The following is a 16,332-nucleotide window of genomic DNA, read 5'->3' as shown; positions in this document are numbered from 1 at the left end:
ATCAAAATTTAAAATGCACATACCTTTTGATCCAGGAACATCACTTCTCGAACATTACCTTATAGATAAATAGTCACACTTGCACACAACAATATACATACAAGAATGTGTGTTACAGCATTGTTTCAAATAGTTAAAAACGGGAAACAACCAAAGGGATCATGAAAAGGATAATTCTCCCATGACTCTATGTCATGCTTCTAAGGAAGCATGCCAGTTGATAATCAAACTTTTAGAAATCAATGTTGACATTATTTTTAGAGACAGGGTCTTGCTGTTGCCCAGGCTGGAGTGCAGTGGTGCAATCATAGCTCACTGCATCCTCAACCTCCTTGGCTGAAGAGGTCCTCCCACCTCAGCCTTCATAGCAGCTGGGACTACAGGCGTGCTCCTCCATGCCCAGCTTATTTTATTTTATTTTATTTTATTTTATTTTATTTTATTTTATTTTATTTTATGGAGAAACAGGGTCTCACTATGTGCCCAGGTTAGTCTTGAACTCAAGTGATTCCCCTGCCTTGGCCTCCCAGACTGCTGGGATTACAAGCATGAGCCACTGTGCCTGTCCTAAAAGTGGGCAAAGGATATGAACAGACACTTCTCGAAAGAAGACTTTTATGCAGCCAACAGACAACAGAAAAAGTAGCATCACTAGCCATCAAAGAAATGCAAATCAAAACCACAATGAGATACCAGATACCATCTCACACCAGTTAGAATGGCAATCATTAAAAAGTCAGGAAACAACAGGTGCTGGAGACGATGTGGAGAAATAGGAATAGTTTTACACTGTTGGTGGGACTGTAACTAGGTCAACCATTGTGGAAGACAGTGTGGCGATTCCTCAAGGATCTGGAACTAGAAATACCATTTGACCCAGCCATCCTATTACTGGGTATATACCCAAAGGATTATAAATCATGCTGCTATAAAGACACATGCACACATATGTTTATTGCGGCACTATTCACAATAGCAAAGACTTGGAACAAACCCAAATGTCCATCAATGACAGACTGGATTAAGAAAATGTGGCACATATACACCATGGAATACTATGCAGTCATAAAAAAAGATGAGTTTGTGTCCTTTGTAGGGACATGGATGAAGCTGGAAACCATCATTCTCAGCAAACTATCGCAAGAACAGAAAACCAAACACCGCATATTCTCACTCATAGGTGGGAACTGAACAATGAGATCACTTGGACACAGGAAGGGGACCATCACACACCGAGGTCTGTTGTGGGGTGGGGACAAGAGCGAGGGATAGCGTTAGGAGATATACCTAATGTAAATGACGAGTTAATGGGTGCAGCACACCAACATGGCACATGTATACATATGTAACAAACCACGTTGTGCACATGTACCCTAGAACATAAAGTATAATAAAAAAAAATTGTAAAACTAAAAAAAAAAAAAAGAAAGAAAGAAAGTTTGTATGTGTGTGTGAGGGGTGGGGGATCTGATGAGCACCATAACCCAGAGAAAGGGTGCTATGTTCATCCATGCCAGAAGGCCGTAGAAAGGCAAGCAGAGACTTTGCCCCTATGATAACCCTCCTTGAGGTATTGCTGTAACTGAATGAACTATTGTAAAGTGGGGTTAAGTAGATTCTAGAATCCCCTTGCCACTCCAGATCTGCTCTGTTCCCAGACAGCTACACTTCCATTGCTCTTTCATGAGTGGGCTTCAGGCCCACCCTGTCCTGCTTTCTAGCTGTAAATCCCTGATGCATCTCCAGAGTTGGGGGGTGGGAGGGCGAGAGTGGTGGCCACAGACTGTAAGGCTAAGGAGAACTTGAGAGTTCACATAGCTAGAGTGACTGAAGCCTTAGAGAACAAAAGGTTCCAAGTCACCATGAGAGCTGACAGGGCTGTGGTGTCAAGATTGCTTCAGACCCACTTACCAAGATGCCCTGTGGTTCCCCACAATTCCCCCTCACTGTCACAAGTAATAAATCCAATTTGTTCAATGACAGGTACATTCCTGGCTGAAAGGTACTGATACTTTAAGTCACTCAACTTTTATGAGTTAATATTACAATTCTGCCTAAAGATGACAGAGTCCCAGGCCCTCACAGTGATCAATAATTACCCCCCTCAACACACACACACACGGGGACACATGCACACACACACCCCCTCTACTCCATAACCACAGCGCCTTTCTTATCATATACAGACCTTCAAGAGAGCCCACATCAATGGATTTACACACCAATGCATTGTCCTAGAAAGAATGACTTTACCCTTGGCATTACTGTCTCTGCTAGTTTTCCAAGATCTGGAGATCTGGCAGGAGCAAAGAGGAATGAAAATTCAACATCTGACTGGACACAGTGGCTCACACCTGCAATCCCAACACTTTGGAAGGCCAAGGTGGGTGGATTGCTTGAGCCCAGGGCTTTGAGACCAGCCCGGGAAACATGGCAAAACCCCATCTCTAGAAAAAATACAAAACAAATTAGCCAAACGTGGTGGTGCATGCCTGTAGTCCCAGCTACTCAGGAAGCTGAGGTGGGAGGATCACTTGAGCCTGGGAGGTTGAGGCTACAGTGAGCCATGATCACGCCACTGCACCCCAGCCAGGGTGACAGGGTGAGAACCTGTCTCGAAAAAAAATAATAATAATAATTCAAAAGCTCTTAGGAAATTCAGAGGGAGAACAGGAGGAATTTGTGTCACTGGTAAGTTCCTGGCCATCTTAATAAACACAGCAGTACCCCCACCCCTGCCGCTATAGAAGCCTTTTTAGACATTGGGGAAATAAACTATCTTAGAGAAGCCTGTGGGGAAAAAAAGCCCGTTAACCAAAATGTGAGGCCATGGTAGGCTAACATTGTCATTGACCTACCACTGTCAAGTGTAGAAGATAGAAAGGGGAAAAAAACACTAAAGAGAAAAATATGAAAGTTGAGGGAGAACAAAGAAAGAGGGCATCTTGGTTGCATCTGAACTTTTAGAGCACTAATAGAATCATTGCATTTAACCCTTGAGCTTAGACTGTCCTGTCTGAAATTCTTTGTAGCATACTTGCCTTATTTCCCCAACCAAATCTTAAAAGCCCTGAGGCTTTTAGCAGGCACTCTGTTGACAATGCCACCATCAGCCAATCCAACTGGACATATGAAACTGTCTCCCCTCCTAAACAACCCAGCAACGACAGCAAAACACAAATCTCCCCTTGAGTTCAAATTCTCTTGCTGTTACCATCCCATTCCTCTGCATCTCTTTAAAGTAAAACTCTTTAAAGAGTTATCTATACTTACTGCCTTTATGTCCTCACTTTCTATTCTCATGAGCTCTCCAATCAGGCTTCCAAACTGAACTGTTTCCAAGCCAGTCCACCAACACTGCGCTTGCTGAATCCACCAGTTTCTTTAACTTTCAGCAGCATCTGATGTGATTGGCCAAGCCCTTCTTTTTGAATAATTTTATCACTTGTCTTCTGGAACACCACACTCCCTTAATTTTCCTCCTATCTTATTGGCTGTTCCTTCTGGGTCGCCCTTGCTGGATCTCTCTCCTCTCCCTGATTTTGAAATGTAGCACTGCAGGGCTCTGTCCTTGGCTCTCTTCTTTGACTACAGTCACTTCCTAGACCCTCACCATTAAATAGAAATGTTAACGTGAGCAGAATTGCAAGCCACGTATTTTCAATTTTCTAGTAGCTACATTTTTAACAAGAAAAAAGAAACAAGTGAGACTGCTTTTAATAACATATTTTATTTAACCCAATATAACCACCATATTGTGATTATTTCAACATATAGTCACTATAAAAATAATATTAATGGTATATTTTACATTCTTTTTGTTCACAGTAAGCTGTCACATCAGCTGCATCAGCCTCCTGCTCCAAACCCCCCAGTGGCTTGCCATTAAGCGCAGAGTAAAATCCCAGCCCCTTACCATGGGCCTTATGTGATGCAAGCCCACCCCTATGCTCCACTGATCACCAAACCCGCTACCCCCCTACTTCATCCCTTCACCTAGCCTCACTGGCCCTCCTGGTAATGCCCCCTTTCAATCTCAGGATCTTTGCATTTGCTGCTTTCTCTGCTTGGAGGACTCTTTCCCCAGATAGTTGCATGGTTGGCTTGTTTGCAGCATTCAAGCATCCAATGTTACTTCCCCCAGAGAGCACGTCCATGATCATCCTAGTTAAAATGTTCCCACTCTCTCTCCATCCCATTATTTTTTTTTAATTTATTTTTTATTTACTTTTTGAGACAGAGTTTCCCTCTTTGTGCCCAGGCTGGAGTGCAATGGCGTGATCTTGGCTCACTGAAACCTCCGCCTCCCGGGTTCAAGTGACTCTCCTGCAGCCTCCTGAGTAACTGGGATTACAGGCATCAGCCACCATGCTCGGCTAATTGTGTATTTTTAGTAGAGATGGGGCTTCTTCATGTTGGTCAGGCTGGTCTCAAACTCCCGACCTCAGGTGATCTGCCCACCTTGGCCTCCCAAAGTGCTAGGATTACCGGCGTGAGCCACTGCGCCAGGCCAATTATTCTTTATTAACATCTTCATAACCCTCACTGCTGCCTAAAATTATATTCTATGTTAATTACTAGTTTTTTGTCTATCTTCTCAACTTTAATGTAAATTCCATAAGGTCAGGGTCCTTGTCTATTTTGGTCATCATTGAATCTCCCAGGACCCAGAATGGTACCTACAATGAAAGAGGCAAAGGATTCACTGTTGAATCAGATGTGGTGTGTCAGGGGAATAGCAGGCACTCAATAAACATTTGTTGAATTCATGCATAAATTCAATAAAAGAAAAAAATTCTTCAATTTCTTATTGAAAAATTCAATAAAATCCACCTTTGTGGATTTTACTCTGAGCTTGATGGCAAGTCACTCGGGGCTTTGGAGCAGGAGACTGATGCAGCTGATGTGGCAGCTTACTGTGAACAAAAAGAATGTAAAATATACCATTGATATCACTTTTATAGTGATTATATGTTGAAGTAATCATAATATGGTGGCTATATTGGGTTAAGTAAAATATATTATTAAAATAAAAGTGGTTCCTATAAAAGAACTACCTTCGTGGTCAGAAATTTCTTCAGACACAGAGGCATGCTATAGGGGGCAGAGGAAGACTTGTCTTAGAAGAAGAACCCCCTTGTTTTCCAGTTTAGCAAGACCTGTCTTCCCTCCCAGCCCTGGATTATTCACCTGTACAGAACCAAGCACTCTTGGACCCCTCTTTCCCTTGATACACAGAGCCCATTCCTAGATATCCTAGCCAGGTGAACCCTGAATGTGGAGCCCCATTCAGCTGGGCTAGGTCTGGACCCTCACGGAGAAAGAGGTTTCAGTAAAAGAAACGCTGCCTCTTCCAGCTTTCCAGCCACCACCTTTTCTGTCCTTTTGCCCCCACAAGCTGATCTTATTAAACAAAGCTTTCCTTCCCAAGTATCTCCTTTTAGACGCATCACTGTATATTTCTTTCATGTGCCTCATTATGGCTAATATCAATTTAAAATAAATTTGTTTCTTAATCATACCATGATTCATTGGTGGTGACCTTGGGGCTGCCTTCTCTGAGCTATACTTTTATTTATGATATTTAGAAAAAGCTACAGTCACCTCACAATCTCAAAAAAGGCACAGTGTTCTCTCTGAAATATAACCATGAGCCTCCCCTGCTTAAACTTGTCCACCAGCTTCCTGCTGCCTGCAAGATAAAAGCCAAGTTCTTAACACTCAAGGCCCTCTGCAATCTGGTGTTCTCTGCCCGCTGGAGGGGGTCCAGTCTCCCAGCAGCCCACCCCGACTCACACCCCCATGCTCTGACCTCCCAGAATCACGATGTTCTTTTGTTTTCTCTGTGTTCCGCACAGGTTGTGCACTTGGCTTGGAACATCATCCCTGTGATTCCTACATCCTTGAAATTACACATATGCTTCAAGACCCAACTCAAACGTACTGGCCACCCATGCCCCATGCTCTCAGCCCTTTGCACATACCTCTTGTCATAGCTGATATCACCTTGAGAACAGGGACCTTGTTTTGATTATCTGAGTATTACCAGCACCTAGTGCAATACCAAGTATGCAGGAGGTGCTCACTGTATATGTTTATGGATGGATAAATGCAGGGGGTGGAGAGGGTCTTGCAGTGGCAAACAGAAGTCAGTGGGAAAAGTGGTCTTTTTTAAACATATGGGGACACACTGAGACACACTCTCAGTAAAAGACCCTTCTGCATGAAGTCCCTTGAAAAAGCTGGCAAACTGAATAAGGGAACTATATGTTTTTATCCAGTAAATTATGACAGGCTTTCAGAACCACTTCCAAGGACCAAACATAGTCATGTAATAATGGTTATCAGGAAACCTGGCAGAGCAGAGGTATGGAGTCTCATTATCAAGTCATTATTAAAGTGCTTTGTTTGCTTCTCTAGGCCGACCCCAGATGCTGAGGACCCAGAGCTGCCTTTTCCTTCTCAAACTGACTCATTGGAGGATTGAACAAGGGCTCTGGGGGAAAAAGAGGGGGAAAAAAAGGGAAAAAGGCCCTTCTTCCAAGGTTGTTGAATTTTTTAAACCACAGCCTGATTCAGCTTCAGGGATTCAGAAGACTTTTCCTGACAGCTCTGTTGCCCTCCCAGAATGGATAATGCTAATGGGAAGCAGCTGGCCTCATGTTGTTGGTTTTCTTTAAACAATGTAATAAGATGAAATGTATTTCACGGAGTCTGTGGTAAACAGAATTCTAAGATGACCTACAAGATTCCCACCCCCTGGTATGCATGTCCTGTAAATCCCCTCTCCTTCGGCGTGGGGGGACCTAATCTAATCAGGTGGGCCTCTAAAACGGAGGGTTTACAAATACCACATGCTCTCACTTATACGTGGGAGCTAAACATTGCGTGTGCATGGACATAAACATGGGAACGACAGATACTGGGCACTGGGGACTACTAGAGGGGAGAGGGTGGGAGGGAGCAGAGTTGAAAAACTACCTATAGGGTACTATGCTCACTTCCTGGGTGATAGGATCAACCATACGCCAAACCTCAGTAACATGCAATTTACCCATGTAACAAACCTGCCCAAGTACCCCCGAACCTAAAGTAAAAGTTGAAAAAATAAACAAAACACAAACTTGAACATAAGTAAAAAAAAAAAAAAAAAAAAAAAAAAAGGAGGGTTTAGAGATCAGATAATAGAAGCCAGAGACAGTCAAAGCTGCAGCAGATGCTGTCCTGTTGGCCGTGAAGTAACCAACTGCCATGTTGTCAAAGGCCACATGGCAGGGCATGACATGTGGCCTCTAGTAGCTGAGAGAACCCCTTAGCTAACAGTCATCAAGAAACCAAGGACCTCAGGCAGGGCACAGTGGCTCACGCCTATAATCCCAGCACTTTGGGAGGCTGAGGCAAAGGATCACTTGAGCTTAGGAGTTTGACACCAGCCTGGGCAACACAGGAAGACCCGTCTCTACTAAAGATACAAAACGTAGCCAGGCATGGTGGCGCACGCCTGTAGTCCCAGTTAAGGCTGAGGTGTGAGGATTGATTGAGCCCACGAGGTCGAGGCTGTAGTGAGCCGTGATTGCTCCACTCCAGCCTGGGTGACAGAGTGAGACCCTGCCTCAGAGGGGGAACAAAAGGAAACCAGGAACCTCAGCCCCATAGCCTCAAAAAACTGAATTCTGCCAACAACCATTCAGTTTAAAAGATAACCCTGTACCTCAGAGGAGACCTCAGTCCTAACAGTGATTGAGCCTTGTGAGACCCTGAGGAGAGGACTCAGCTAAGCCCAGTCTGGAGTCTTGACTCATAGAAACCGAGAGATAGTAAATTTGTGTTGTCATAAGACAGTATTTTTTTGTCATTTGTAACACAACAATAGAGGACGAATAGAGTCCTAGAGGCTCTAGCTCTAATTGCAGTTGAAACCAAAACCAGGGTAGGTTTGGAGCCATGTAAACTGCAACACAGACCTGGTATAGAAGCACCCAAGGGGATTATATGCTCCCTTCCCCCAGTACACCCCACTGCAAACACTTCTTTACGAAGAACTTAAGTTGCTACTCTCTCAAGCGAATTGTCAGCTGGACTGATTAGACCCTGCCGAAATGTTAGAACATGCAAAATCCCTTTAAAGACTCAGCTTGTTTGAGATGGCTTTCCCTATCCCCAGGGCAATGTCTTTAACCCCTTTCAAACTATTTTATTTGAGACAGGGTTTCACTCTGTTGCCCAGGCTAGAGTGGAATGGCATAATCGTAGTTCACTGTAACCTTGAACTGAGCTCAAGCAAGCCTCCTGCCTGAGCCTCTTGAGTAGCTAGGACTTACAGGCATGTGCCACTATACCCAGCTAATTTTTAAAAAAACTTTTCTTGTCGTGGTAGGGGGTCTTGCTATGTTGGCCAGGCTGGTCTCAAATTACTGGGCTCAAGTAGTCCTCTTGCCTCTGCCTCCCAAAGTGCTGGGATTACAGGCATGAGCCACTGCACCCACCCTTTCAAACTATTGCTATACTTTGTGCCCTCAATCAAGAATGTGTGCATCCACCAAGCAGTGGCTAAAGAGCCCTGGAGTTTGAACATTCTGAGGCGTGGTAAGAGGAGAGAATGGTGGTGATTGGATTCTTCTAGAGGGAGTGTCTGATGCCAGGATGCCAACTCATCGAGGAACCAGGAACCACCTTAAATGAAAGTATCAGAAAGGGCCCTTATACCCCTTAATTGAAAAATAAAGTATCCTCCAGGGGAAAGGAGGCTATAATCATCCCACAGCTTCCTCTTTTCTTGCAGGAGGTTTGCAGGAGAGCACCAGAGGTCCAGCCAGCTCCTGAAATGCAGCCCTTGGACACTCCATAATGAAGATGGCTGCCCTTCTGATCACACAATGAGCCCCAGAAGTCCTACTCCACGAGTCCACCAGTAGTCATGATTCCACTGTGGAAAGTCACCCCACTGATTGGCAGAGTTCACTTGGTGGGGTAGGGGTTTGATACCAAGTTCCACCCAGGATACAACTACATCCATGCACAAATCAGGGCTGTGGGATGTGGACAAAATGATTAGCATTTGCCCAGCAAAGGCCAAGAGCAGCAGCAGTTCTCAGCAAGCCCAGGGCCAGCTAGCTAGCCTTGAACTTCTGTTTGTTTGTGCTCCTAGGAGCAGGTGTGAACACCCTCATGGGAACCTGGGTAGAAGAGGAGAACAATCTTTTTTTCTTTTCTTTTTTTTTTTTTTTCAGACTGTGTCTCAGTTGCCAGGCTGGAGTGTAATGGTGGAGAACAGTCTTGATGGCCATTTTTGCTGGCTCTGAGAGCTCTGGGTAGATATCTACCCAAAGCAGAAACTGATGCATGGCTTTGGTGGCACATTATTATATTTTTTAATTTGGAAATTTTGTATTGATGCAATATATTTGTACATATTTATGGGGTACATGTCATATTTTGTTACATGCATAGAATGTATAATCATCGAGTCAGGGTATTTAGTAGATATTCATCGCCTCAAATATTTATCATTTGTGTTGGGAACATTTCAAGACCTCTTTTCTGGCTATTTTGAAATATACAATATATTATTAATCATAGTCATTCTACTCTGCTATGGAACATTAGGACTGATTCCTTCTATCTAACTGTATGTTTGTATTAACCAACCTCTCTTCATTCATCCCTGCCACCCATACACCCTTCCCAGTCTGTGGTAACTATCATTCTACTCTCTACTGCCATGAGATCAACTTTTTCACCTTCCACATATGAATGAGAACATGCATTATTTGCCTTTCTGTGTCTGTCTTATTTCACTTAACATAATGTCCTCCAGGCTTATTCACGTTGCTGTGAATGACAGGATTTAATTCTTTTACATAGCCAAGTAGTACTCCATTGTGTATATATACTGCATTTCCTTTATCCATTCATCTATTGATGGACAGTTAGATTGATTCCATATCTTCACTACTGCGATGGCACACTGCTTAAAATGACATCTTCAGCAAATTCTGCAAAGTCAACCCTCCAAATGTCCATGGATGTCAGTAGCAAGACACACCAGGGAGAGAAGGTCACCCCTCTACATCCCACACCCTCACCTGTGGGTATTTGAACATCTGGATCGTCAAACAGATGCCCAAATAGGCTCTAGGGGATGCCTGCCTCAGATACTTGCTGCAGGGCAATTGTCACTGAGGCCTTTCTTACACACTAGGAGGCCAGAGAATAATGGAATCTACCCTCTCCACCTCGTCATCACGAGGAAGCCCATTTCAGAAATACCTCTGAACACCCTGATTGTCATCCAGCGATCATGCAAAGAACTTGGCCTAAAAGGTCCTTTCCGAGATCTCTCTAGCGGCCTCAAAGCCTAGCAGACAGGGAGTCCTATTCTGTCTTTCAATCCACAAATGCTATGATCAAAGGCTCTGTTCTTGTGCAGTGAGGGGCAATTAATATTATACAACTAATCCAACTAATGAAATTTCTGAGTCCTCAGTCTGTGCCAGGCAGGCACTGTAAAAAATTATTTTATGTGCATTATCTAATTGAGTCCTCACAAGAGTCCTATGTAGTAGGCATGGTTATTTTGCTTTTATTCTTTTCACCCCCATTTCCCAGATGAGGAAACTGAGTCTTGCTGAAATTAGGCAGTCTGTGCAAGGTCATACATGCTATGAGTAATAGAGTTAGGACTCAAACCCAGTTCTGGATTTTAAAGCCCATGATTCGACCACTATACTCTTCTCCTTCCTCACTTGGCAAAATCTGGTCAATTTGAAATGTCCACTCACTGCCGCCCTAAAGAATCTTCCTTACTGGTCTATTATATCACCTGAAAATAGAATAACTCACCAGGCCATTAGCAGTCCCTAACACCTTTGCAGATATTTGTTGAAGTTTTAACAGTGCACAGAGTCCTGCCAAAAATGACCCACTAGATACGTATATTGTGATGAGGGATCTTAAATGAGATAGGTCTGCGGCATGGGGACCCTTGGGTGGTCAGGCTGAAGTACTGTTCCAGCACTGGGGAGGGGAGACAGGAAAGCATGAGAATACTAGAAGACTCAAGAGAAAAGTCAGAATTGAGGGGCCCTAAGGATGGACTTCACAGCTTTGAGCATGTGTTGGGTGCCAAGAGCTCTGCCCCCAAATGCTCTGCCAGTTCTCAAGCCCATCCCAGCAGAATGTGTCTAAGGCTTTTGATCTTATTGTTGAGTTACTGCAGTAGCTGTTATTACTGCTTCTAACCGTCAATAACATACCAGTTGAGGGAGGAGGTAAAAATCTCCAAAGAGGAAAAAAAAGTAAAAGTAGAAGAAGGCGGGGGGCGGTGGCTCATGCCTGTAATCCCAGCACTTTGGGAGGCCAAGGTGGGCGGATCACCTGAGGTCAACAGATTGAAACCTTCCCGGACAACATGGTGAAACCCCGTCTCTACTAAAAATACAAAAATTAACTGGGTGTGGGGGCGGATGCCTGTAGTCCCAGCTACTCGGGAGGCTGAGACAGGAGAATCGCTTGAACCTGGGAGGCAGAGGTTGCAGTAAGCCAAGATCATGCCACTGTACTCCAGCCTGGCAACAGAGCGAGATTCCATCTCAAAAAAAAAAGTAGAAGAAAAGGGGGTTGCTAGTGGAGGATGTGAATTTTACATAGCTCATTGGATTATGTGGGATTTGATATAGATATCTCCTGCCCTTAGAATTCAAAAGCCATCAAGGAGTGGAGACACCAGGAGTCATTCTCTGGCCAGGGGAGGAAGGGGAGATAAGGGAGAAAGAACAACCAGTTCTCTGGAATATGTCCCCAGCCCAAGCTGAACTATCTGTGTTCTTTGTGCAGGCACATTGTAACTTTCTGGTTTCATCTTGCAGCCTTTTGGCCCACGGGGTGGAGGTTGGGGAAAGCAATCTCAGAATCACCCCATGGTTATGAGAAATAGCCTTTGGTCTCCCAGTTCTGGAGGGATATAGAAGTCTCTGAGTGAATTTCATCTTAGCAGGAAGGGAATGGGCATAAGGAGGGGTGATGCTGATGTCGTTGTACCCAGAGGGCACATACCCACAGAAATAAAAATGCCACGGCCAGGTGCAGTGCCTCATGCCTGCAATCCTAGCACTTTGGGAGGCCGAGGCCAGAGGATCACTTGAGCCCAGGAGTTCAAGAGCAGCCTCGACAACATAGCAAGACCCCATTGCTACAAAAAAAATTTCTAAAACTTTAGAACATTTCTAAAAATTTTTTAGAAAAGAAATAAAAACGCCTGCAAGAATCTGAGATCACTGGACATTCTTAGTCAAGGTGACATCTGAGCCTTTAGGACCTCAGATTTCTTTAACCCTAATCCCATGGACAGCCCTGCAGCTTGGCAAAGGCAGCTCCCTACCTGGAGTTATGGGAAGAGTTATCCGAAGGTTCTCTAGCCCCAAATCTTTCCTTTTACCCCAGCCATGGCACCACCCTCTCTTTCTACCTGGCCTAAAATATCCACCATCAGAATCATTCCCCTTGAATCAGACAACAAAGTCAGAACGTTATTTCCCAGAGCCTGTCTCATTAGTAACCCCAAGGTCTTTATGCACAGCTACTATGTGCTCAGACCTGTTTCAGGCACTATGTAGTCAATGACAAAATAAAATCGTTAACATTTACTTGACAATGAATATGTGCAAATGCTGTTCGAAGTGCTTTGGATGCATCATCTCATTTAATCCTCAGAGCAATCCTATGAGGTAGGTACTAGTTATCTTCACTTCTCCCCCATTTTGTAGATGAGGAAACAGAAAGGCTAAGTAACTGCCCAGGGCACATGACAACTTCGAATTCTGAAGGTAGGATTTGAATCTAGGCAATTTGACTCCAGAGCCAATAAGTGCTACAGAAAATGACCGATTCCCTGATGACAAAGAGAAAGAATAGACATGAAACAACTGAGAATAGAACTACATTGAGAATCAGAAAGCCTGTGTCCTGAAATCTGCTGTTCCAAAAAGTTGTCTTTGCAGCCCTGCCCGAGTCATAGCCCCTCTTTGGACCTCAGTTCTCACATTTGTAAAACAAGATGAGGCAAAATTATCATGTGTTAGGACAAGGATTACCAGGGTTAAACTCTAGGGCAAGCTTGTCCAACCCACGGCTCCTGTGCTGCATGAGGCCCAGGATGGCTTTGAATGTGGCCCAACACAAATTCGCCAACTTTCCTAAAACATCATGATTTTTTTTTTTTTTTGCGATTTTTTTTTTAGCTCATCAGCTATAATTAGTGTATTTTATGTGTGGCCCAAGACAATTATTCTTCCAATGTGGCCCAGGGAAGCCAAAATATTGGCCGCCCCTGCCCTAGGGCACTGGCTACATATAGGAGGAGTCTGTAGGCCCCAAGAGTTATGGAACAAAAAGCTGGAGTGTACTTTACTTACATGTGTGGTACAGCGGGCTAGATGCCAGAAATGAGGCAGAGGGGTAAGATCAAGCCAGAAAAGGGTGTCCATAACACATGGCAAAGCTGAGAATGGCAAGGAACAGCAAAGCAAGGCTAGTATGCTGAGATTTAGATGTAAATGAGGTCAAAGAACAAGAGAAGGTGAGACTGAAGGGGAACAACATAGGAGGCCGTCAAGCTACAGAAGTGACCAGAAGGTGCCTGTACGGGTGGCTCCATCTACAGCAGAAAGGACTAAAAGGGACCTCTCAATGCAGGCTGAAGTCACCATGAAAGGCTCAATAGAGAAGGCAGAAGTTTTTGTTGTTGTTGTTGTTGGTTTTTTGTTTTGTTTTGTTTTTTTGTTTTTTGAGACGGTGTCTTGCTCTGTCACCCAGGCTGGAGTGCAATGGTGCAATCTCGGCTCACTGCAACCTCTGCCTCCCAGGTTCAAGCAATTCTCATGCCTCAGCTTCCTGAGTAGCTGGGATTACAGACATGTGCCACCACACTTGGCTAATTTTTGTATTTTTAGTAGAGACGGGGTTTCACCATGTTGGCCAGGCTGGTCTCAAACTCCTGACCTCAGGTGATCTGCCCGCCTTGGCCTCCAAAAGTGCTGGGATTACAGGCATGAGCCACCGCACCCAGCCAAGAAGGCAGAACTTAAGATGCTCCAGGTGCTAGGCAGAAAAGTTTGCTGACAGCTTGAGCACTGAGGCACTGAGAGTCAGCACAGATGAGTTACGGATGAGGACAGAGAGAGCAGGTGACATCCACAAACCCTAGTGACCAGGAAGGAGTGAATAATGTGCCCAAGCTCTTCCTCCTACAGTATGCTACCTGGAAGGAAAAGAAAAGTGGCAGTGAACCCCAGGAGAGCAGAAATCTGTTGGGCTTCTCTAAACTTCAGGCACAAGAATCCCTAGTCAGAATGACCTAGGAAAAAGAAAAAGCCACACTGGGGGTAGCATCTGTCCTCACAGTGACCGGGAGAAGCTCCTAAATGGGGGTGGCAGGTGGCTGGCCCCTGACCCAGCTGGACAGTGCCCAGTTGTCCACTTGAGTATGAGAGAAAAGTATACACCAGCATGTGAGGAATAAATGAGATGCATAGAAAGTAGCACAGTGCTTGGCACAAAGAAAGTGCTCAATAAATAGTGGTTTTTTCAAAACTCCCATGACAGATAAAGGCAAACTGTGAGTACAAGGTTCAAGGAGGAAGGCTGTAAGTCAAGAGCATGTGTAACAATCACTGATTCCTTGGCACTCACTCGCAGGGATGCTGCTTCTTCAGTTGGAGTGGGGCCCAGGAACCTGCAAGTCCAGAACCTTCCAAGTGACTCCTGGGAGGTGAGGGCTCCAAATACCTCGCTTTAAGGAAACTCTGCTGTAAATCACCTTGGGTACAGGGCATGGCTGAAACAGAAAACCTGAATTGGGAAGCCATTAAGAAATGGATGGCAGCTAGAGTGTGGATTAATAGACATTGGAACCTCAGGAAAGTGGGAAGGTGGGAGGGGAGTGGATGGTGAGAAATTACCTATTGGGTACAGTCTATACTACTAGGGTGTTGGGTGCACTAGAAGCCTAAACTTCACCAAGTATCCACACTGTATCACTCCTATAAAGCTCTTGGCAAGAAGCATAACACATAGTAAGCACTCGATACATGTTCACTGTTACTGGTATTACTCTCCCTTCTGCATAAGAAGGCTGTCCTCCCCACGGTGTTAATGACCTGTGTTCCCTGCTCTTCATCAGTTTCCCTAAAGTAGGGGGTGAGACATTCTGCAGTTACCCGCAATATGTCCATGTAATGCAACTGCACTTGTACCTCCTACATCTATATCTTGAATAATAAATAATAAAAAGAAATGGATGGTAGGGCAAGCGTGGTGAAGAAAAAGCAATTTGAATGATATCTAGAGAGAATCGTGACCACAGATGGAGGTATTTTTCTTCTAATAAACACTTCTAAGGTGTGAGCCTCCAATGAGGCCTCCAGCAATTTTTGGACAGTTCAAACCCCAGCTCTGCGATTAACTAGCTGTGAGGCCTGGGGCACATGGAGTCCTTTCTTGGAGCCTCCGTTTACTCCCCTAAGGACTAAGCGGTTGAACTAGACTTGAAGTCTGGGGTTCTTTTTAGCCCAGGCATTCTTGGATTCCATTATTTCCTGAGATGATCTTTCAAAGTTCCCAGTTCATCCTAGAGTAGCCAGATTTTGCAGAGGCTCACTATAAGCCCTCCCTGAGTTGGCCAATGGTGGCCCAGCCTTCACAGCAAGCCTTTTAGAAGCCTTTCAATATTGCAGAACATTGTCTTACTTTCAGATTGTTTAGAAACCTAAGCTATATTTCTCATTAAAAAATGCACAGGCTGGGTGTGGTGGCTCACACCTGTAATCCCAGCACCTTGGGAGGCCGAGGCGGGTGGATTAACTGAGGTCAGGAGTTTGAGATCAGCCTGGCCAACATGGTAAAACCCCATCTCTACTAAAAATACGAAAATTAGCCGGGCGTGGTGGCATGCACCAGTAATCCCAGCTATTCAGGAGACTGAGGCAGGAGAAATGCTTGAACCTGGGAGGCAGAGATTGCAGTGAGTTGAGATTGTGCCACTGCACTCCAGCCTGGGCGACAGAGCAAGACTCTTTCCAAAAAAAAAAAAAAAAAAAGCACAGGTTGCAGATTTAACTAAAAATTCCCCACTCATTATTTCCTCCACTTCTAAAGAGAACTACCTCATCGCAAAGAGTTTCCTCCTTCCTCTAACTCTGAAGAAGCAAACATAAGCCATTTCTGTATAAAATAAGTCTCAGGATCATTGATGTTTGGCTTCTGGAGCCACAAGGACAAAAGGAACAAACATTCTTCACATGTGAACTTAAAATTATGTCCTTCAAAAATAGGGCA

This window comes from Chlorocebus sabaeus, chromosome X, assembly GCF_047675955.1.
Source record: "Chlorocebus sabaeus isolate Y175 chromosome X, mChlSab1.0.hap1, whole genome shotgun sequence".
Taxonomy (NCBI): Eukaryota; Metazoa; Chordata; class Mammalia; order Primates; family Cercopithecidae; genus Chlorocebus; species Chlorocebus sabaeus.
Note: the sequence above shows the minus strand (reverse complement) of the source record.